This window comes from Hemibagrus wyckioides, unplaced genomic scaffold, assembly GCF_019097595.1.
Source record: "Hemibagrus wyckioides isolate EC202008001 unplaced genomic scaffold, SWU_Hwy_1.0 Contig3, whole genome shotgun sequence".
Classification (NCBI taxonomy): Eukaryota; Metazoa; Chordata; class Actinopteri; order Siluriformes; family Bagridae; genus Hemibagrus; species Hemibagrus wyckioides.
In genome coordinates this window covers 281,867-305,725 of record NW_026690791.1, presented here as the reverse complement: position 1 = coordinate 305,725, position 23,859 = coordinate 281,867, and the positions used below count along the sequence as shown (strand labels likewise).

Below are 23,859 nucleotides of genomic sequence, written 5' to 3'. Positions count from 1 at the left end.
AATCCGCTACTGTGCCACACTGTAATTATGCGAATACATTTGACTTGAATGACATGTCATTAGCGCGCACGATCCATCGATTGCCGTGGGCGGGCCCCATTGTCTGTCCATCTTTTCAGCACAGGGATTGGGGAATAAAGATGTAACGGGCCGATGTGATTGGGCGAGAAAGATTTCCCAGGTGAGCTGTGATTGGCCGGCTGACCCAGACTATCGTTCTTCAAGTAGCACCACTGGCCCATGGGAGCCTACAAATAAATAAGTGATGACAAATCAGTTTTGTAACGTTTTGCGCTGTGAATCGAAATGAACACAACACCAACATGCTGCTGGCTGCAATCAGTGATCGTTTTTGGTTTCCCTTGAGGAAGCATTCCCGGCTGTTATTAACCGAGCAATTTGGTGAACTTCTTGCCAGCTCTGCAGGCAATCCAATAAAGTCACGTTCCTATACCGGGAGTCGAACCCGGGCCACCTGGGTGAAAACCAGGAATCCTGGCCGCTAGACCATATGGGAGAGCTCCCCAGGAGCGTTGGGATCGGTGTTTTACTCGACCACCAAGCAGTTTGATTTCCTGCGCGGTATCATCCAGAGCTTTGCATGGGAACCTTGCATTGCAGAGCACAAAATTGGCCAGCGCTGACCGAACATCCAGCTACTCGAGCTGTCACTCCAGCGGAAGATCAGCCGCTAGAGAGAGGGTGGGCAGGTGTTCCTGGTGCAGAAAGCCAGCATACCTCCCAGTACAGGACTCTCCGCATTTCAGGGATTGTGGGAGGTGTTACTCTGCCAGCAATTCAGCAGCTGGAGTTTGGGGCACACCTCTGGGCTCTTAAAAGGTAGCCGAGCCAGCCAGGAGTCGAACCTAGAATCTTCTGATCCGTAGTCAGACGCGTTATCCTTTGCGCCACTGGCCCACATGAGCTTTAAGGGGAGCGGGGTCATACCTGCTTATGCTTTTCAAGTGACAAACGGCTAGAGGTCAAAAGCCATGCCTAGCGTTCAACGGTGATGTGGAAAAGCTAATACCATAACCCGGATTCGAACCAGGGTTGCTGGGGCCACAACGCAGAGTACTAACCACTATACGATCACGGCACCCCACGCACCTGGGCTGGCAGGTAAAAGGTGCTGCTACATGTTGTGATATGTGTTCTGGCGCCCCTCTGGCCTGGTGCAGTGGCTTTTGATTTAGACATGATTGGAATAGTTTGGAATCTTTTTTGACACTATATCGAGAGACGAACAGATTCATATGCAAATGATACCTTCTGTGCTTTTTAAATAAAAAAAAACAAACAAATAAATGAAAAAATCCTGCAACCCGGATACACTACATGATTAGTTCTATTGACACTGGGACTGACACTCACAGACACCGAGAGAGAAAATAAGCCAAAAGAGAGTTCTCCTCAGTTCATCAAGAAGCTTAAGAACGATTTAAGTTGAAGAGTTCAATGGTACTGTAGCTTTGGTTATATACTGTTTTTGCGCAATGAATCGAAATGAACGCAACACCAACACGCCGCTGGCTGCAATCAGTGATCGTTTTGGGATTCCGAAAACGCAGCCGCTATACGTAGCGCTATGCTTTCTGGCGGCCCTCTGGCTTTCGATTTAGACATGATCGGAATGGCTGTAGTCTTTGTTAGCGCTATATCCCGAGACGATCTGATTCATGCCCAAATTATGATCACAGCACTCACAGCTGAAACCAGTGTTGTGCATTCTCAGTCACACACTGAGAGCTATAGCAAGGAGATAGAGTAAGCGTTAGACAAATCAAGTTAATCCAGAAATAAAATATCCAAACACTACTCCAATATCGCCTACAAATAAATAAGTGATGACAAATCAGTTAGTGTTTTTCTAACAGTTACCCTGGTGTGCTCATGTCAGGCCTTTACACACTCTGGAGTCTCCTGCTGGGCTGGCCACAAGACATGTACTTTAAGAACCAATCAACACATAGAATGTACTCAAAACACTATAGTTGTTAATGTACTGTAGTACATTTAGTAAAGTAGTTAGAATTGTCACATAGGACTGGAAGTAGGTAAAACTGTAGCATTTAGGCTTAGCAACGCTGAGAGAGTTCACCTCGGTTCACCAAGAAGCTTAAGAACGATTTAAGTTGAAGAGGTCAATGGTACTGTGGCTTTGGTTATGTAACGTTTTGCGCAGTGAATCGAAATGAACGCAACACCAACATGCTGCTGGCTGCAATCAGTGATCGTGTTCGGATTCCGTTGAGGAAACGTTCCCGGCCGTTATTAACTGAGCGATTTGGTGAACTCCTTGCCAGCTCTGCAGGCAATCCAATAAAGTCACGTTTAACGGTAACATTATTAGCTAGATGGCATATTCTTCTGCTATGGAAACAAATTCTCCCTCCATCTTTTGATGACTGGCAGTAAGATGTTATGAGCTTCATTCATTTGGATAAAATTAGGTACACAATAAAGGGCAATACTGGCATATTTTCTGAAACTTGGGGCCATTAATTTTTATTTTTTCTGATTATGTGAATTCTTCTTCTATAGTTGGTCAGTCTAATCATTAGGATGTCCTTATAATTGTGGCTTGATGAAGTATGTGCACTGTGTATACATAATTTATATTAATGTTTTGTTTGCTGATGTAAACGATTGTGATTATATTTAGTTAGTTAGTTAGATAGTTAGTTAGTTAGTCTCTAAACTCAAATTCAGTTTCTTCTGTACATATTTGACATACACTATTTTTTGGTTTGTATAACTGTATATATATAATCAGAAAAAGGACATTCTTTAAAAAAGAGAGATTTGATTTGAAACCTGAACTGCTATCAGGTCCATGCTGAACACCTTCTGACCAATCCAAATCAAGTATAAATTTTAATCTCAATACTGCACATAATTATCAAATAAAAGTCTATCCAGCTGTTATCCAAAAGTCTGAAATAATGTTTCTCTTAAGTGTTTTAATTCAAATCCATATTTTGGTGTGATTTATACACATGGGTTTGTCCATTCTGACTTTTGGACGCTTTATTATGTCCATTTTATGATGAAACAGGAAAAGACTTTGAAAATCATCTGTCATTTTCTGATCATGTTAAATATCAACACAACTAGACTGAAATATACAGGTAAGATATGCAACTAATTGTAACATGAACAGAGCAAGATATAAACTGATATCTACTGGTTTCCTGTCAGGGTTGTGGACTGTTTTCTGGTCACTAGAGGCCCCCACTGTCTTTTTGTTGGTGTCCAGTCTCTGTCATTATGTCTAATAGGTGTCTCCTGTGCTTTGTTTAGGTTTGTGTATTTAAGTCACCCTTTTCCTCCACAAATACTTTGCTTAGTGTTTCCTGTACCTTGATTAAGTCTAGGTCAGCCGTGTGCTCTGTTTTATGGCCTTGTCCTTAAAAGACTTTGTGCATCTGGTATAGTTCTTTGTTTTGATTGATTGACAAGTGCTCTTTTGAATGCCTTATGGATTTATTTGTGGACTAATTAGAATGACTTTTTGGAAGTATTGACTTTGTTTTTTGATTAGACTCCTGTGAACCTTTTGTATGCTTTTGGATTAACCTTGTGGATTTGGGGATTTATTCTTTGGAACTACTGTCAAGTCTTTTGAGCTGACTTGTTGGATTTGTTTTGTTTTGTTTTGATTATTTGACCTGCATTATTATCTAATTAAAAATAAGTAAACATTTCTCCAGAACTGTGATCTGGTTATTTGCATTTGTGTTCAGCCCCCTTTGATTGTGTTCAGGTTTTCTCACTAGTCTTGCCCTCACTCACCGCCATAAACTACTGTTCCTTCATTGGACCACCTTTGATAGATACTGACTACTGCAGACCGGGAACATGCCACAAGAGCTGCAGTTTTGGAGATGCTCTGATCTAGTCGTATAGCCATCATAATTTGCCTCTTCTCCATACGTTCGCCCATTTTTTCTGCGTCTAACACATCAGCTTTGAGGACAAAATTGTTCACTTGCTGTCTAATATATCCCACCCCCTAACAGGTGCCATGATGGTGTACATTGTAATTAATATAAATTATGTATACACAGTGCACATACTTGTACTCAATACACTTTTGATCAAGATAAAGCCATAATCATAAGGACATCCTAATGATTAGACTGACCAACTATAGAAGAAGAATTCACATAATCAGAAAAAATAATAATTAATGGATCCAGGGGGATATAGGACTACAATTAATAGATGAAACCAGTGGCAAACTTTGGAGGCTAAAATGGTTTCGAAACTGGGAGCAAATTTGTAATAATTGGACAATCGGACAATGGAATTACTTTTAGGAAAACGTGAGACGGCAGTAAGAGGACCACACAGTAGTGCAGAGTTAGAGAGTGGAAAGGAAACAGTACTGCAAGTGGAACTGTGCACAGATTAAAAGAGAGAAAAGGTGGAAATAGGAAACTGTAAGTGATGACATCATGAATTATGATCTGTCTACCAAGAAAGTTTTAATGATGATTTAATATTTTATATAATTATTATAAGTGCCCACTTCTTTCAGATTAGGTTGTAGGGAGTTGGAGGTTCATATTCATACGGTAACTACATGGAGCATCAAATGGGCTGAGAATAAACAAGTCTTCATTCCAAACAAGTTCTACATTACCAGAGATTATTGTTTACTTTATCCTCTCTGGTGCGCTCATCAATAAATCCAGACTATGAATTTTTTTGGTTTGAAAGTAAATCTACTTCCTGTTGGACATCCATACCATCCCTAAGCACAACACATAAAGAACATTATTGCCAGAAGTGAACTATGAATTTATCCTTTGAAGACTGCATGTCCTTTTTTTATCAGTTTAATTTTAAGCTATTTGTAGCGTATTAAAGATCCTTTAAAAAGTATATAAAAACAAATATAAAGACAAATATGTTGACAATCTTTGATGTGTATGTATTAAAAACTGTAGAGCTATGGTGGCATGTGACGTGAGGTGTGTGTGCTTGTGTACACGCTATGAGGTGCATCATGTTCATAGAATCTGTTAATAAACTTCAGTTTGTTATAATGTGGTTTCTTCCTCAGCTCAGAAATTCCAGGTGTCCACCCAGTGACAACAATTTGGCAACGAAGCACCAGGCTGAAAAGCGATCGTTAAAGAGAGAGAGAGATGATGGCGGTGTTCAGCACAGAATCGGGCCTGTGTTTTGTAGAGGCTATGAAGAGCACTTCGCACAATAAGCCAGCGGAATCGAAGAAAGCAAACAACACACAACACTTTTTCTGTCTATGGTAGGTGCAAAGACTATTTCATTCCTCACAGATTTATTGGCACCAAAAAGACCGTCTGAAACACTACTAGCTGACATTTTGAAAATGCTCAGAGACTTTTATGTGTCAAAGAAATCACACTAATGACTACTACTACTGCTAAAGCAACAGTTGAGGTGATGTGTAGTATGTTTGCCAGCTATAGATTACTGAAGGTAATTGTTTCGGCTAATGGGCCTCAATTTGTAAACCTTTAAGCAGTCATTGGACAAGCAAAAACAATTAGGCATCACACTTCCACATTGCATTGACAGATTTTTTTTCTGTTACAGAAATACTTCAGTCCCATCTGAATTGTTTCTGAAAAGAAAAATTAGAAGAAGGCTATCACAGATACAGCCACAGTTCTCTTCTCAAATGCAGGAAAAGCAGCAAACGCAAATAAGAAGTTCAGTTCATGTGAGAGTATTTTATCCACAGCAGAAGGTACATGTGAAGCAGTTCAGGGGAAGGGAAGAGAAGTGGAAGGCCATTAGGTCCAGTTACTTACCTGGTCTGGGGAAAGGGCAAGTCCTACAAAAAGCATGTAGATCAGTTAAAAGCAACAAAATGAATGAATACTGAGCAGGATATGGAAGAGCTGTCAGACAAAACGTCTGTGACACTTCAGGAACAGGGTTAAGAGCAAGTGAAAATTCAACAGTAGTATCAGAAATATCTCAAAGGTCTGTTAACATTAAGCCTTTCTGTGTCTGAAGAGTATGCCAGAGGATAAATCTGTAAAACCCCAATGAATCTGGATAAAGATGCTGTGGATTTTTTGTTAAGGGTTTATTTATTTATTCATTTATTTATTTTGGTTGGCTGTTGTGTTATTTGCGAAAGTGGTACAGTGAGTGTAGTGTATTAAATATAATACAAAAAAAGTAAAAAAAATGTTTTGAGATGAGTTGGAAAAGTAGTAAATTGTTATTGTCTGTTTGTAAAGACAAATGTGTTGATATAGTCTAGGACGTGTATGTACAAAAAGAAAGTAGAGCCATGGTGCCATGTGATGTGAAGGGTGTGCTTGTGTATGGACTATGAGGTACATGGTGTTCATGTCAAGTCTGTTAATAAACTTCAGTTCATGTTATAATGTGGTATAACACACAAGTAGTGAACAAAATATATTTCTGACTCAATGCTTTTCCCTTTTTTTGGGGCAAAGTATATTCACACATTGACAATGGATCGATCGATCGATCGATCGATAGATAGATAGATAGACTTTACTGATCCCATGAGTGATATACTGTATATATATAAACAGTAACAATCATTTTTGGAAAGTTCTAGCAACCACAGCTGCCAGTGTTTTTCACCACAGATGGACCAGTTTGTTTTTAATAATGTATAAACCCTGGTGTCTATCTGACCACAACATCTCTCTGACAGCTTTTCCTCCATATTTAGAGCTGATGCTGCTTTGAACTCTGAAGTTTCTTCCTCATGGTGCGTTAGTTCCTAAGTCTCATCTATGAACTGATCACTTGACCAACATGCTGCAATCACCTTTGTGAATGAACTTGAACAAGTACAATTAAAATCACATCTTGAGTTTCACTTGTTATCAGTTTATTTGGCATTACAACAACACCAGATCATTAGTTCTACAGATTTAACAGGTTTAGACTGTTGGCTAGAAAGTATTTGCTTGTGAGAGGAAAACAGTGGAATTACTTCTGAACACCAAAGTTCCAGCAGATGGAGAATTTCTACAGTGTAATTATATGAGAAATAAATGAGAAATGCTTATGATGTGTTATAGAAAAAAGACACTGGAGACACGAGTACTGAACAAAAAAAAAAATTTATTAACTATTTATAACTATTTACAAGCAATGACGAACTTTAAACTTATTACAGATATTAACATATTTTATACCACAACAAAATGCTTGAATCTAATTGAAATGTGTGCATTATTTTAAAACATTTTAGTACGATCACTTTAGCATTATTTTAGTAGCATTTATTATACGTTAATATTAATAATAATTATTTCTAAAATAAATATGTGTATGCCAGACATAATCTGAGACGATGAATGAATTTAAAAACTGATTGTTGTTTAATAAAGTGATTCTTAAAAAGGTTGATGTGACATTTTTATGAAATGCTTACTGTATGTAACATTAATGTTTAATAAATGAAACATTGCTATCATTGGGAAATCGCTGTGGTATAAATATCTTAATAAACTCTAAACTTGGGGGTGGGGGTGTTTAGGGGGTTTAGAAGGGAATGGGGGGAGGGGGTACACTACATTTTAATAACTTATTGAAAAATATCTTAATCTTAAAAATGTAATATTTACATATTTACAGAAATGCATAAATCAACAACAATGCAAATTATATTAATATAATTATATTATTAATGTAAATTAGACTAATAACACAGGAAATAAAAAACAACAAGATCCTATACATTTAACAAAAACTAAATGTAAAAACCAGCAGACATTTTCTACAATTCTACAATCATTAAAATGTTTACATTTATAGATTATGATAGAGATGAGACTAATGCTGAAATCTAGGGGTGAAATACTTACCACAGATACTTACCACAGATACATACCTTACATCATGAATACGAGGTGATGAACATGAGGTGAAGACTGAGCTTTTTAAAGTTACATCTCGTTCACAAAAATACTAACTACCCAAGTGGGGACTAGGACAGGCGTCCTGATGAACTCCACCTCCCCATCAGGATCCACAGGATGCCGTCTACTCAGAGGGGCTTCTTGATTGCCATCCTCTTCGTCCTGCCTCCTCCTTATGCCCTGGCGTGGGACAGGAGTTATTGTGGCAGGAGCATAGTCCATACCAGCCACAATGTTGTGGATGTCGATATTGAAATAAGGCTGGGGCAAAGGAACTGTTGAAGGCTGTGGACTCCCTGAAGGTGGTGGCCTCCTCAAAGGGGATGGGGTCCTGAGAGGGGATGGACTGCTCACAGGGGATGGGACTAGGTGATTCCCCTCACTCTCACTCATACTGACTTCTATAATAGATATATAAATAAAAAAGGTCTGTCTCTAAATATCTGAGCTTTTTTTCTTATTAATTCTTATTTTTACACATACACACTGTTTGCACAGTAAAGTGTGTATATACACACACATACACTACCGGTCAAAAGTTTTAGAACACCCCAATTTTTCCAGGTATTTATTGCAATTCAAGTCGTTCAAGTCCAATGAATAGCTTGAAATGGTACAAAGGTAAGTGGTGAACTGCCAGAGGTTAAAAAAAAGGTAAGGTTACCCAAAACTGAAAAATAATGTACATTTCAGAATTATACAAAAAGGCCTTTTTCAGGGAACACAAAATGGGTTAACAATTTAAAGCTGTTCTGCAGCAATGGAGGTTGATCAAGCCTTGAAAGCTGGTGCTACTAATTCCTACAGGTGTTCCAGCTTTTCTGGATTACTTACAACCCCCTCTGTCTGCATAAAAGCAGTGTTGGAACACACTGTGGTATCATACCCTCGTGAGCATCAGTTGAACAGTATTGTACTGCAGAAAGTAGCGTGTTGCTACAAAAATGGCGAGAAAAAGTCAATTAACAATGGAAGAGAGACAGACCATCATAACACTTAAAAATGTAGGTCTTTCCTACAGAGAAATTGCAAAGAAAGTCAGTGAGTACAGTTTCCTTCACCATCAAAAGGCACTCAGAAACTGGGGCAAACTCTGACAGGAAGAGGTCTGGCAGACCCAAAGCCACAACTGAATCAGAGGACAAATTTCTGAGAGTTAACAGCTTGTGTGATAGGCAGCTCACAGGACAACAGCTTCAAGCACAGCTTGATAGTGGTCGTAGTAAGCAAGTCTCAGTTTCAACTGTGAAGAGAAGACTTTGAGCTGCAGGTTTGACAGGACGAGTTGCAGCAAGAAAGCCATTACTAAGACGTCAGAATAAGACAAAGAGGCTTGCCTGGGCCATGAAACACCGCCATTGGACTACTGAAGACTGGAAGAAGGTATTATGGACTGATGAATCAAAAATTGAAATCTTCAGTTCATCACGCAGGATCTTTGTATGCCGTCGAGTAGGCGAAAGGATGGTTCCACAGTGTGTGGCATCAACTGTCAAACATGGAGGAGGAAGTGTGATGGTCTGGGGCTGTTTTGCTGGATCCAGGGTCAGTGACTTGTACAGAGTGAGAGGCACCCTGAACCAAAACGGCTACCACAGCATTCTGCAGCGCCATGCAATACCCTCTGGTATGCACCTAGCTGGTCAGGGGTTCATCCTATAATGACCCAAAATACAAGTCCAAGCTATGCCAGAACTACCTCAGGAAAAAAGAACAAGATGGTAAGCTTGAAAACATGGCGTGGCCAGCACAGTCTCCAGACTTAAACCCCATGGAGCTGGTTTGGGATGAACTGGACAGAAGAGTGAAAGCAAAACTACAAGTGCCACACATTTATGGAAACTTCTGCAACAGATTTGGGAAGAACTTTCTGAAGAATATTTGATTTCTATTGTAGAAAGAATGCCACGAGTGTGTTCAGCTGTTAGATCTGCCAAAGGTGGCTACTTCGATGAGTCAAAAGTTTAGAACACATTTTGGTCTAGAAATTGATTCCATGATTTCTTTTTTAACTCCAGTTGCTTATTTGTACTATGCTTTCATTTCAGAGAGCAATGAGACATTAAACTGAATAATTTTCAATAAAAAACTGGAAAAATTGGGGTGTTCTAAAACTTTTGAACAGTAGTGTATATACATGCATAAACTTTTAAGCCATTACATTATGACCACCTGCCTAATATTGTTAGTCCTCCTTTTGCTGCCAAAATAGCCCTGCAGCCCTGACCCATAGAGGTGTGGTCTTCACTAGATCTCTGAATGAATATATCTATATAAAAAAGTGGGTTATGGCGGTGAGTGAGGGCAGGACTAGTGAGAAAACTTGAATACAATCAAAGGGGGCTGAACACAAATGCAGATAACCAGATCACAGTTCTGGAGAAATGTTTACTTATCTTTAATTAGATAATAATGCAGGTCAAATAATCCACAAAACAAATCCAACAAGTCAGCTCAAAAGACTTGACAGTAGTTCCAAAGAATAAATCCCCAAAATCCACAAGGTTAATCCAAAAGCATACAAAAGGTTCACAGGAGTCTAATCAAAAAACAAAGTCAATACTTCCAAAAAGTCATTCTAATTAGTCCACAAAATAAATCCATAAGGCATTCAAAAGAGCACTTGTCAATCAATCAAAACAAAGAACTATACCAGATGCACAAAGTCTTTTAAGAACAAGGCCATAAAACAGAGCACATGGCTGACCTAGACTTAATCAAGGTACAGGAAACACTAAGCAAAGTATTTGTGGAGGAAAAGGGTGACTTAAATACACAAACCTAAACAAAGCACAGGAGACACCTATTAGACATAATGACAGAGACTGGACACCAACAAAAAGGCAGTGGGGGCCTCTAGTGACCAGAAAACAGTCCACAACCCTGACAGGAAACCAGTAGATATCAGTTTATATCTTGCTCTGTTCATGTTACAATTAGTTGCATATCTTACCTGTATATTTCAGTCTAGTTGTGTTGATATTTAACATGATCAGAAAATGACAGATGATTTTCAAAGTCTTTTCCTGTTTCATCATAAAATGGACATAATAAAGCGTCCAAAAGTCAGAATGGACAAACCCATGTGTATAAATCACACCAAAATATGGATTTGAATTAAAACACTTAAGAGAAACATTATTTCAGACTTTTGGATAACAGCTTGATAGACTTTTATTTGATAATTACAGTCGTATGCAAAAGTTTAGGCACCCCTTGATAAATAACAGATTTTGGTGATTTTTTAATTGAAAAGATGTTAACACAGTCTCTCTTGGAAATGGAAAAAATGCACAATATTTTCAGCAAACATTGATGCATAGTTACTTCTTATGCCATAAATTGAACAAAGATAAAAAATAAAAACATTATTGTGGCACTGTGCAAAAGTTTGGGCACCCTACATAATCAGTACTTAGTAACACCTCCTCTGGGAGATATCACCACTGCAAACACTTTTTATAGCCAGCTAAAAGTCTTTCAATTCTTGTACTTGGGATTTTCTCCCATTCTTCCTTGCAAAAGGCTTCTAGTTCTGTAATATTCTTTGGTCGTCTTGCATACACAGCTCTTTTAAGATCTACCCACAAATTTTCAATGATGTTTAAATCAGGGGACTGTGATGGCCATTCCAAAACCTTCAGCTTGCGTCTCTTTAGGTACTCCATAGTGGATTTCGAGGTATGTTTAGGATCATTGTCCTGTTGTAGAAGCCATCCTCTTTTCAGCTTCAGCTTTTGTACAGATGGTGTGATGTTTGCTTCCAGAATTTGCTGGTATTTAGTGGAATCCATTCTTCCCTCCACCCGTGCAGTGTTTCCTGTGCCACTGGCTGCAACACAACCCCAAAGCATGATAGATCCACCCCCATGCTTAATAGTTGGCAAGGTGTTCTTTTCATGAAATTCTGCTCCTTTTTTTCTCCAAACATGCCTTTGCTGATTGTGGCCAAAGAGTTCTATTTTAACTTCATCAGTCCACAGCACTTGTTTCCAAAATGCATCAGGCTTCTGTAGATGTTGTGTTGCATACTTCTGACGTTGGATTTTATGATGGGGATGCAGGTAAGGTTTTCTTCTGCTGACTCTTCCATGAAGGTCTTATCTGTGCAAGCATCGCTCCACCACTGCACCACCACTCCTGAGTCTGCTAAATATTCCTGCAGGTTTTTTGCAGTCAAATGGGGGTTTTGATTTGTCTTTCTGACCAGCATATGAGCAGTTCTCTCCGAGAGTTTTCTTGGTCTTCCAGATCTCATCTTGACCTCCACAGTTCCCCTGAACTGCCATCTCTTAATTACATTTCTCACTGTGGAAACTGCAAGCTGACAACGCTTTGCTATCTTCTTGTAGCCTTCTCCTGCATTGTGGGCATCAATAACTTTCATTTTCAGAGTCTTACACAGCTGTTTGGAGGAACCCATGGTTGTTGCATGTCCGCAAGTGTTTGAAGGTTTGAAGAGTCAAAGTATTTGTAAAGCTTTGAAATTGGCATTTACTAATGACAGCTGTTGCCATGCATCAGATCTAACGAGCTGATTAAGGTCTGAAACTTTGTAAAAAGAATCTGAGACTCTGGAACTCTTGGAGTGCCCAAACTTTTGCACAGTGCCATAATAATGTTTTTTATTTTTTATTTTTGTTCAATTTATGGCATAAGAAGTAACTATGCATCAATGTTTGCTGAAAATATTGTGCATTTTTTCCATTTCCAAGAGAGACGGTGTTAACATCTTTTCAATTAAAAAATCACCAAAATCTGTTATTTATCAAGGGGTGCCTAAACTTTTGCATAAGACTGTATGTGCAGTATTGAGATTAAAATTTATACTTGATTTGGATTGGTCAGAAGGTGTTCAGCATGGACCTGATAGCAGTTCAGGTTTCAAATCAAATCTCTCTTTTTTAAAGAATGTCCTCTTTCTGATTATATATATATACAGTTATACAAACCAAAAAATAGTGTATGTCAAATATGTACAGAAGAAACTGAATTTGAGTTTAGAGACTAACTAACTAACTAACTATCTAACTAACTAACTAACTAACTAACTAACTAACTAACTAACTAACTAACTAAATATAATCACAATCGTTTACATCAGCAAACAAAACATTAATATAAATTATGTATACACAGTGCACATACTTGTACTCAATACACTTTTGATCAAGATCAAGCCACAATTATAAGGACATCCTAATGATTAGACTGACCAACTATAGAAGAAGAATTCACATAATCAGAAAAAATAATAAATATAGCTGCAAGCAGCAATGACGGGCCCTCGCACTATGGGCCCAATATTGTATTGTGTTACTAAATTTATTGCTATACGTTATAGATTGATATATATGATGATATTATGATAATATTATTAATATTATACTAATATAATTTACATCATACTATTTTTCTTCTCCTGAAGTGTATATACATTTTTGGTTGACTCTGTATATATGAATTGTGAAAATGAAACCATATTGTAAAGAAATTAAAATAAATGTGAAAGAGCCTCTAGTGGACATAGTCTAGTACTGCAGGAGTCAGGCCAAAACCATGTCCAGTCAATGGACTGATAAATGTAAAAATTTGTTGTGAGCCGTTTGAGCATCACAAAATCATGAAACTAAGCAGAATTACTCACAACCAGTTGTTCTTTCTATGTAAATTTTTTTTTTTGACACATTAGGACTTTCCACTGTTAAGATAAAAGAACATTAATTTTTTTCTATTATGTCCTCACAATAGCAACATCATTCACAATCTCACAAATTCCTTCACAGTTTCACATCAGCCATGTCTTGACATTATTCTGACTGATTTTCAACCAAATCAGGTGAAAGTAAGGGAGAAAATATTAGAGATTTCTAAAAGTGACACACTTCCTGCTGCCAGTTGGTGGCGCTATGACCGAGACTCACAGTTGTCATATCAGTGTGATCAGCTTTCAGTGCTTAACATAATCCTAAGGTTTCATGTAGATCACATAATGTACACAGAAGTTATTAGCCACTTCCTGTTTCGTTTTATTCGCCATAAGTTTAAGGGCTTCTCACGGCTGAACCGTTTGAGATCAAAAATCACTCATCAACTTTGCATTATCAATGTCTTGAGATCATATTAGCCTGGGTTTGGTGGCGGTTGTATCAATGTCTTGAGATCATATTAGCCTGGGTTTGGTGGCGGTTGTATCAATGTCTTGAGATCATATTAGCCTGGGTTTGGTGGCGGTTGTATCAATGTCTTGAGATCATATTAGCCTGGGTTTGGTGGCGGTTGTATCAATGTCTTGAGATCATATTAGCCTGGGTTTGGTGGCGGTTGTATCAATGTCTTGAGATCATATTAGCCTGGGTTTGGTGGCGGTTGTATTAATGTCTTGAGATCATATTAGCCTGGGTTTGGTGGCGGTTGTATCAATGTCTTGAGATCATATTAGCCTGGGTTTGGTGGCGGTTGTATCAATGTCTTGAGATCATATTAGCCTGGGTTTGCTGGCGGTTGTATTAATGTCTTGAGATCATATTAGCCTGGGTTTGGTGGCGGTTGTATCAATGTCTTGAGATCATATTAGCCTGGGTTTGGTGGCGGTTGTATCAATGTCTTGAGATCATATTAGCCTGGGTTTGGTGGCGGTTGTATTAATGTCTTGAGATCATATTAGCCTGGGTTTGGAGGCGGTTGTATCAATGTCTTGAGATCATATTAGCCTGGGTTTGGTGGCGGTTGTATCAATGTCTTGAGATCATATTAGCCTGGGTTTGGTGGCGGTTGTATCAATTCTCTAGGAGGAGTATATCAAATTCCATTGGGTGCGTTTTGCAAACAACTCAAAATAACTGACTTCCTGTGGATTAGACTTAATGACATGCAACGTGAAAGTTGTTCAGTTCAATGAGATCTAAGTGTGTACCAAGTTGTACATGGATACGTGCAAGTGTGTATCAGCTATGCAGCAAGATTTTCCAGGGGGCGCTGTAACGGGTGTGTGGGCCGAGCCACGGTGACGGCCTAATGGCCAAAGATTCCAACCTGTCTGCTGATTTTCAAGAGTTTTTGAACGTGTTAAGGGGTCCAAAATGTCCCGAAAGTTTGAAAAAAAAAAATAATAATAAAATAAAATATAAATTCTAACAAAAACAATAGGGCTTCCACACCTACAGTGCAAGGCCTCTGGCCTTGCTCCTTTGGTGCTCGGGCCTTAATTAATGGCCCCAAGTTTCAGAAAACATACCAGTATTGCCCTTTATTGTGTACCTAATTTTATCCAAATGAATGAAGCTCATAACATCTTACTGCCAGTCATCAAAAGATGGAGGGAGAATTTGTTTCCATAGCAGAAGAATATGCCATCTAGCTAATAATGTTAAAAAAGCAAAAGCGTTTGCAGAACATCCGGACAAACCTGTGACACTCGGAGGAAGTCCGATAAGTGCAACCAAAGGACAAGGCTTGATCTGTTTCTTTGTCACAGTGGAAAAACATTTAAAGATTTATAGCCAAAAAAAAAGTTATGGATCAAAATTCTGGGACCAAATTGGTAATAATTGCTGGACAAAGGAATTACTTTTAGGAAAACGTGAGACGGCAGTAAGAGGACCACACAGTAGTGCAGCTGGTCAGGCCGGGGAGCAAGAACACTCTTCAATACTGACCCAAGCTGGGACCCAATCACAGAGCCCAAAATGACTCTGAAACCAGAACAGTGTAGATTGTATATTTGTCACCCAGTTGTAAAATAAGAAATTATGAAGGGCAAGCCCACCCTCAACCTTTGGTTTTTGACGTATTTCCCTCCGAATTCTGGCTTGTTTTTTCCCCAAAAAACAGATGAAATGTGTGGGTTTATAATAAATAATAGATATAATAAATATAATAAAGTTTTAGAGATAAAATTTTGAACACACTGAAATAAATACAGAAATCTAGGCAAAACGTTCATCTTTACTGAGTTTAAATGGCCAGCTAGAGAAATGAGGAGAGCTGACCAGAGAGCAAAATCATTCTGAGACTTTGTGAACTGTACCAGCTCTCCCAATTGTTCAGTATCAGTAACATTCATTCAGTCAGCACAGGACATCTGTGCAACAGGACACACCAGTCATATGTCCAGTATTTTGATTGTGGAAAAAATAAGAGATTTCAAATAACAGGTTGTTGTTTACACATCTAGATGTAAATATCTGGAAATGAAATCTGAGAATTCTGGTCTATAGCCTTATATACGTTTTTGGAACTTAAAGCCAAATTGTCTTCAAAGTATAAAAAAACATTTGAGTATTTTCAGAGGGGACTGTACAAATAGTCTTAATAAGTGAGCGAGTGTGTATCTCTGTTAGAAACTACTATATATTAACTGTACCAAGTCAGTGTGTTTTATGAGTATTGTTCATTTCCATCAATCTAACCTAACACTAGCCTACAATCTCCACAGAAGGTTGATCTGAAAAAGAGACCTCAGTCTGGGAATTCCTCCACATCTAAGAGTACATCCCCTACCCTGACTCCATCACCATCCCCAACTCCTAAGCCTCTAATTGGTGAAACCCTGTCTTCTGCTTCTTCCCAACCATGTTCTAAAAGTAGTGGTGGCTCCAGCAGTGGCAGCATCACTGATGAAGGTCAGTGCAAATAAAGATGATCAGACTTTATGGTGTGTAGGAATGTACTCTCATTCACACTATTGCAGTTATACAGTAGACATACTGATGACTAAAAATAATCAGAAAGACGGTAATAGGAGCAAATGAAAACATTTATTAAAGTAAACTATAGAAACACTATACAACTATAAGTTTATTTACAACAATATTATTTGCAGCTACTATTTATACTAATTACTATTAGCAGTTATCTATATAGACAAGGATAGAGGGATAGATTGATAAGGGACGCTCTATGAGGGATGAGGGATATTAAAACTACTCCTTGGGTGCTGGGTTCACTGTACAGACCTGTAGGGAAGAAAAGAGTATACTTTAATATTAAGTTCATCAAAAATAAGAATAAAATTTATTTCTACTTACGTGTGGAGAGCTTGAGCAATGTATAGAAAAGAAGTGAGGGAAAAGAAATGGAACAGAAGGAAGAAAAGAGGAATTTGGTAGAAGGAAGGACATTGCTCAGAGCTTCCACAAAATGTCCATCATCTTCTGGACACTCTGTCTGAGGAAAGGTCTCAGTTTGCTGGCTAAGGCTGCTGGGTCTTGGTAGAACTCCGGGGGCTGAGTAAACAGCACTTCAGCGAGATCTGTAAGCTGATCCTATAGACAAATTACATCATCACTGTCACAATCCAACATAGTGTCACTGAGTTTAGGATACAATACTGAGAATTTGTGGATCACAGCATCAGAAGATATTAGACACTTACAATAAGCACTTTAAAGTAGGTCCTTGCTGCAGGCTTCCACACGTCTACCTCCCACATGCTGATGAGCGCAAACAGGCACTCCAAGAATCCTCCCTTAAGCTTTAGGAAAGAAAGACGACAAGCTCCATTAATATCATGTCATATCAGGGTTAACAACATGGAACCATGTTCTGAAACTACATTCAAGCATGGCTTTTAAATCTCCTGATAAGACTCTTACTGTCTCAGGTATTGAGCTGTTTGTAACATAGCCGAATAGAAGCAGCTCGAAAAAGATGTCCACGAAGTTGTAGTGGTAGACCTGCACAGAAGAGAAAAGTTACAAGAAGAAATTAGCTTTACATAATGGAGTCCTGTTTTGTATCACATCAAAATCTTTTAGATTTAAACATTTGTCATGTTACACAAGCATTTATAAGCTTACATAGGACCCGGAGAGCTCTGCTGCAATCCAGTCCTGATAAGAAGGAGTCTTCAGGAAACGAATCAGAGCCTCGTAGTCCAGCTGTACACGACCTGCATCCTGTTAAAGCAAACAAACAAAATAATCACTTTGGCTTCAGTTTTTTTAACGTGGAAACTCATTTTAAACCCTAAAATGAAGCAGTATGTAAGCCTCAGCATGTCCAGTACTTTACTAAAGATACACAGATGATGTATGACATGGGCCAAATGTCCAACTACTGCATATCCCAGAGCCCTCTTCATTATGTACATTTTATTTTAATATTTATCCTAAGAATGTCCTTTTTTTAGCAGGCTGTGATTGTTATAAAATTAGCTTTTGATGCTTGTTATTTTAATTATTATTCCTTAATAACTCATATTACTCATGAATCTGAATATAAGACAGCACATAATATAAGCTAAAGCAGAGTGAACTTCCCCTGAGCAAAAACAGCAGCTAAACAAAGGTTTTACTCACAGCGAACGCCTCACGGAGAGCATGCAGCTTCAGGCCGATATCAGTTACCCCTCTCTCTGTAAGATGGTCCCTAAGAAACAAAAGATTTACATGCTTAGTGTATTAAACATACATTACTCCTTTAGACCATTAAACTGTGAAGAGAAGCGTACCAAGTAAAGGGCACCTCCATCTCCTCTTGGCTAAGGCTCTCCTCACTCTCCTGCAAGACACATTAGCAATAAATCATTAAAACTCACACAGTAAATGTTACAGCCTCCCATTCAGGGGAATAGCAGCATCTGTAGATACACATCAGGTCTGAAACACAGAATTACCTCAGAGTCGTACTGTTCCTCTGAATCACTGTGGGGAGAGTCAACCTGCTCCTGCTCCCAGGTGGAGGTGTTCACCTGACCATCTTTAGCCACATGCAGGAACGTGCAGGACACCTTTTTAAAGGTTTGCTGTTAAATTAAAAAAATATATAAAAACACTGCAGACCCATATGTGTACAAAATTCCAAGAGTTACTATCTACAATAAAGACTTCATGACATTGCAATAAATTTACCACATAATCCTCAAGTGGCTCCATGATGGTTTCCACCCGGTTACAGGAAAGGAGCTCTGTAACCTTCCCATATTCAGCCTTAAGAGAACAATTTGAAGTGAACACAATTAGTCACTGCAACTAACAAAAGTTTTGTGACGCCACAACAGATAATCCCTCACCTGTATGGCAGTGAAATGGTCCTCGATGGTGGTCTGATAAGGGAATCCCTGCAAATGACAATTAGCTGAAACTCAAGATCTACTTCTCAAAAGTGTTCATCTAATAATCATTAATATCAATTCTCTTCATCAGAGTAACAAAGATGGTGATTACCAGCTGGTCGAAGTAGCGCGTCTTGGTGGTTTTAAACCAGCAAAAACCACTCTCAGGACCCCTTATCATCCCGAGGAAGTATCCCTTAACGTCCACTGCCTAGAAATAGAGAAACTAAACATTAGAACTTGTAAAGAAGGATGTGTGTGTGTTTGTATCTCAGCTGCAGCACTGTACAATACCCCAGACTGGGAGTTGGAGGAGTCTGCAGTGTTGTACTCAACATTACAGCAGGTGCTGTTCAGCTCACCAGCACTGAGGGGCTGTGAAAAGTAGAAGATGAGGATCATCAGTGTTTTTTATCATAGCAGTTTCACACTAACACTTTCAAACATTCTGTCACTTGTAAAATCCAGGGATCAGATTTAGCAAATAAATGACAGGTTTGGTTACCAGAACAACAGCTGAAGATGTGGAGTGAGTTTCTGTGGGTAGCTGCGGCAGGATTGGCTCAACAACCTTAAGACACTGACACACACACACACACACACACACACACACACTTAGACAAAAGCAGCCTACATGTTTCAAATGTAGTTAAAATATTTTACTGACACATACCTGGAGGACTGAGGGAGTATCTGACGATTCTCCCAGCAAATCCACAGCTTCTGCAATAAATTAGTTTCATGTAAATTTAATTACAACTAATATTTTCTGTTAAATGTAAAACATTAAAATGGCCAAATTTATAAGGTAGTAGAGAGAGAGACCTTGTAAATTTTTCTCTCCTTTCTTTCTAATGCTTAAAAGTTAATAAACCTGTGAGTTAGTTAGCTAGTTAATTTGTGAAGAAACAGACTAATTGTAGCATTAGTAGCTTGTGTAAATTCACTGTACATGTGACTGATTAAACTCTCTAAATCCTCAAGTCCAGGCATCCTGATGAACTCCACCTCCCCATCAGGATCCACACGCTGCCGTCTACTCAGAGGGGCTTCTTGATTGCCATCCTCTTCGTCCCACCTCCTCCTTATGCCCTGGCGTGGGACAGGAGTTATCATTGTGGCAGGAGCATAGTACATACCAGCCACAATGTTGTGGATGTCGATATTGAAATAAGGCTGGGGCAAAGGAACTGTTGAAGGCTGTGGACTCCCTGAAGGTGGTGGCCTCCTCAAAGTGGATGGGGTCCGGAGAGGGGATGGACTGCTCACAGGGGATGGGGTCCTGAGAGGAGACAGGCCTCTCACAGGTGAGGATGGACTTCTATCAGGGGACAGGTTCCTCGTTGACACCTCATGTTCACCACCATCTCCAGCTTCATTTTGCTGAGCAGGTCGGCTGTTGTCGTCCTCGTTAGCGCTGAGCTCTCTGTTGTAGTTGAGCTCATCTTGTGGAAACACAAACGTCTCCCTCCGTCTCCCTGTGTCAAAGAAGATGAACAGACAATGAAACACATCTAATAACATCTCATAAAAGGAAGCAGAAAACCTTATTTTAATAGCACTGTGTATGTTTTGTAAAGCAGGAAAGCCTCACTATCAAAACAAGAAGTATTTACACAAGTTATATTACTGTAATCTTCCTATAACACTGCATTAAAAACTCAGTATTTACATTTTAGCTGCATTTATAGGTGTTATACAGGGCTCTTCCAGTATCACGGCTTCACTGTTAGTCACACTGTGCACTTATTTCAATGCTTAAAAATATCTTCCCCCAAAAAATGCAGATTAAAATACATTTCTATTACAGTCTATTACTTTAGCACTTTCTTACTCCAGTGCTTCACATCCCCTTTGAGTCCAATTGTGTCTCCTCTCAAAAATTCGCCCTTTATCGTAAATTACACTACTCCTAACTATTTTATTCACGACAGCTAGAAACAAAACCTTGCTGAACAGAATTGAAACAAACAGCTTGATATTTTTCCCTAAGCTGCACTCTACATTGCCACACTAGCTCCATTTATTTGTACCGATTGGTTTTGTTCAGCTAGCTGCCTTTCCTCACAGCCCCTTTCTCTCTCCGCTTTAACAACTCGACAAACACGGACAATGAAAAATCCTTAAAATTATAAGTTACTTCATGTTATTGTAAGTATTTTAACTTATTCTATTCACTCCATCAAAAAAAACTATAAACACTGAAAAACAATTACTTAGCTACATGCTAACTAGCCGTCTAGCTAATCTTTGCTAATACTCCTCGGCTTGACTTAGTAAACTTTAGCAAACGTTAAGTAAACATTGACTTTTATGAAAAGCTGATGTTAACATATCTGAAAACATGAACACTGTTTTCTTCTTCCCTGCTCGTTTCACTGGAGTCTGCCATTTTGTCCGCTAGCTTTAGCATACTGATCGGGTACGTAAAGCGATTAGCCGAATAAAGATTAGCCGAACAGAATTTCTCAAAACCATCTAATCATATAAAACGATATTCCTGATTGTGGTTTTTTGTAATAACGCGGTGTTTAAAAGACTTTATACTTAAGTGAAAAAGAGGAAACTCAGTAACTCACCGTTCCAGGGGTCGTACAGTCCGCTCCATCCGGGCTCGGGATCCACATCCGGGTGCTGAGGCTCGGCTCCTCCCCCGAAGTTCATCATCGCTGCGCTGTAGAGTCGGTGTAGGAGTCAAATCCAGTAGTGGAGTACAGAGAAATCCGAAACAGGGGTGTAGCAAAAATGCCAAAAGATAATCCAAATCTTGCGACCTTCAGAACCAGTATAAACCAACACTAACTAGTATAAAACAGCACTAACTAGTATAAACCAATATAAACCAGCACTAACTAGTATAAACCAGCACTAACTAGTATAAACCAGTATAAACCAGCACTAACTAGTATAAACCAGCACTAACTAGTAACAAGAGTCAATAATGAATAAATAATAATAATAATCATAATAATAAGCTGAAATGTCCGGGAAGCCCAGGGAGTGAAGCATAGCTGAAGTTTAAGGCAGCATGTAGCTGTACAGTTAGAATTCAAGCTGTAGGACCAGTTTAAAGACGATACGACCTTAAAAAAAAAAAAACTCCTGTTTACGGCATCTACCGAAAACCTCCGAGAAAAACCGAACTGTACGGAAACCAGGAAGTGAAGTCCGTAAAAAATGCATTTACAAATTATATATTTTACATTTTATAATTTGCTCCTGCTGAACACACTCAGTGTCCTCAAGGTAGGATGATCTTTATCCTTTAATGCCACACTGTTCCTACAATAAATCATGTTAAAGTGACAGTGTTACAGTCTAATGTTATGTAGCACACAAGACACCTCATCTTGCCGTGAATTAGCCTAATGCTAGTTACCGTGCTAGCGAACCTGGCTACTGGTTTAAACTACACAATAAAATCATTAAGCTCGGATTAAGAATTTATTTTATTTCCACAATGAAATATTTACCCCATTAGAAGTCCATTCTTAACAACCCCTTCTCCTGGTTTTAATAAAATAAATCGTGCTTAGCTTTGTGATTCAGCAGCTAGCGCGCTAACGGACTTTAGCCGATTTTTAGCGATTTCAATGACAGTGTAATATTTGGACTAATCATATCTACCGAGAGAACTTGTATATTTGTTGTAATTATTTAACACTTTATTGGTTATATTAATGTGAATATGATATTTCTCCTAATAATAGTTCACCTGCTAGTGAACTTGGCTGTTATTTTACATTACACACTAAAATCCTGAACGAGTTGATGAGCTTGACCAACGAGAATTTCATTTATTTCCACAATATAATACTCATCCCCATTAAAAAGTCACTTTTAACAACCCTGACTACTGGTTTTATACTAAATCATACTTAGACTACTGATTAATCAGCTCTCGCGCTAAAGGGCATGGTTACAGATGTACACCGATCAGCCATAACATTATGACCACCGACAGGTGAAGTGAATAAGACTGATGATCTCCTCATCATGGCACCTGTTAGTGTGTGGGATATATTAGACAGCAGGTGAACATTTTGTCCTCATAGTTGATGTGTTAAAAGCAGGAAAAATGGGAAAGTGTAAGGATTTGAGCGAGTTTGACAAATGGTGATGGCTGCACGACTGGATCAGAGCATCTCCAAAACTGCAGCTCTTGTGGGATGTTCCCGGTCTGCAGTGGTCAGTATCTATCAAACGTGGTCCAAAGAAGGAACGGTGGTGAACCGGTGACAGGGTCATGGGCGGCCAAGGCTCACTGATGGACGTGGAGAGTGAAGGCTGGCCCATGTGGTCCGATCCACAAGACGAGCTACTGTTACCCAAATTGCTGAAGAAGTTAATGCTGGTTCTGATAGAAAGGTGTCCGAATAAACAGTAAGTCACAGTTTGTTACTTATGGGACTGTATAGTCAGGGCGCCCATGTTGACCCCTGTGCACCAATGAAAGCACCAACAATGGGCACGTGAGCATCAGAACTGGACCACGAAGCAATGGAAGAAGGTGACCTGGTCTGATAAATCAAGTCTTCTTTAACATGGCGTGGATGGACGGGTGTGTGTGCACATGGCACCAGGATGCACTATGGGAAGAGGGCAAGCTGGTGGAGGCAGTGTCATGCTTTGGGCAATGTTCTGCTGGGAAACCTTTTGGTCCTGCCATCCATATGGATGATGCTTTGACATGAACCACCTACCTAAGCATTGTTGCAGGCCATCTACACCCTTTCATGGTAACGGTATTTCCTGATGTCTGTGGCCTCTTTCAGCAGGATGATGCACCGTGCCCCAAAGCAAAAATGGATCAGGAATGGTTTGATGAGCACAACAATGAGAATGAGGTGTTGACTTGGCTTCCAAATTCCCTAGATCTCAGTCAAATCGAGC

The 23,859-nt window shown here is 39.1% G+C and overlaps 2 non-coding genes across 2 annotated transcripts; both read right to left on the bottom strand.

The window, feature by feature from the left end:
• Positions 1 to 445: 445 nt before the first annotated feature.
• trnae-uuc (transfer RNA glutamic acid (anticodon UUC)) lies at positions 446 to 517 on the bottom strand. The gene has a single exon. It is a non-coding gene; the product is annotated as a tRNA-Glu (tRNA).
• A 328-nt stretch (positions 518 to 845) lies between these two features.
• On the bottom strand, positions 846 to 918 carry trnar-acg (transfer RNA arginine (anticodon ACG)). Its single transcript has one exon. It is a non-coding gene; the product is annotated as a tRNA-Arg (tRNA).
• Positions 919 to 23,859: the final 22,941 nt, after the last annotated feature.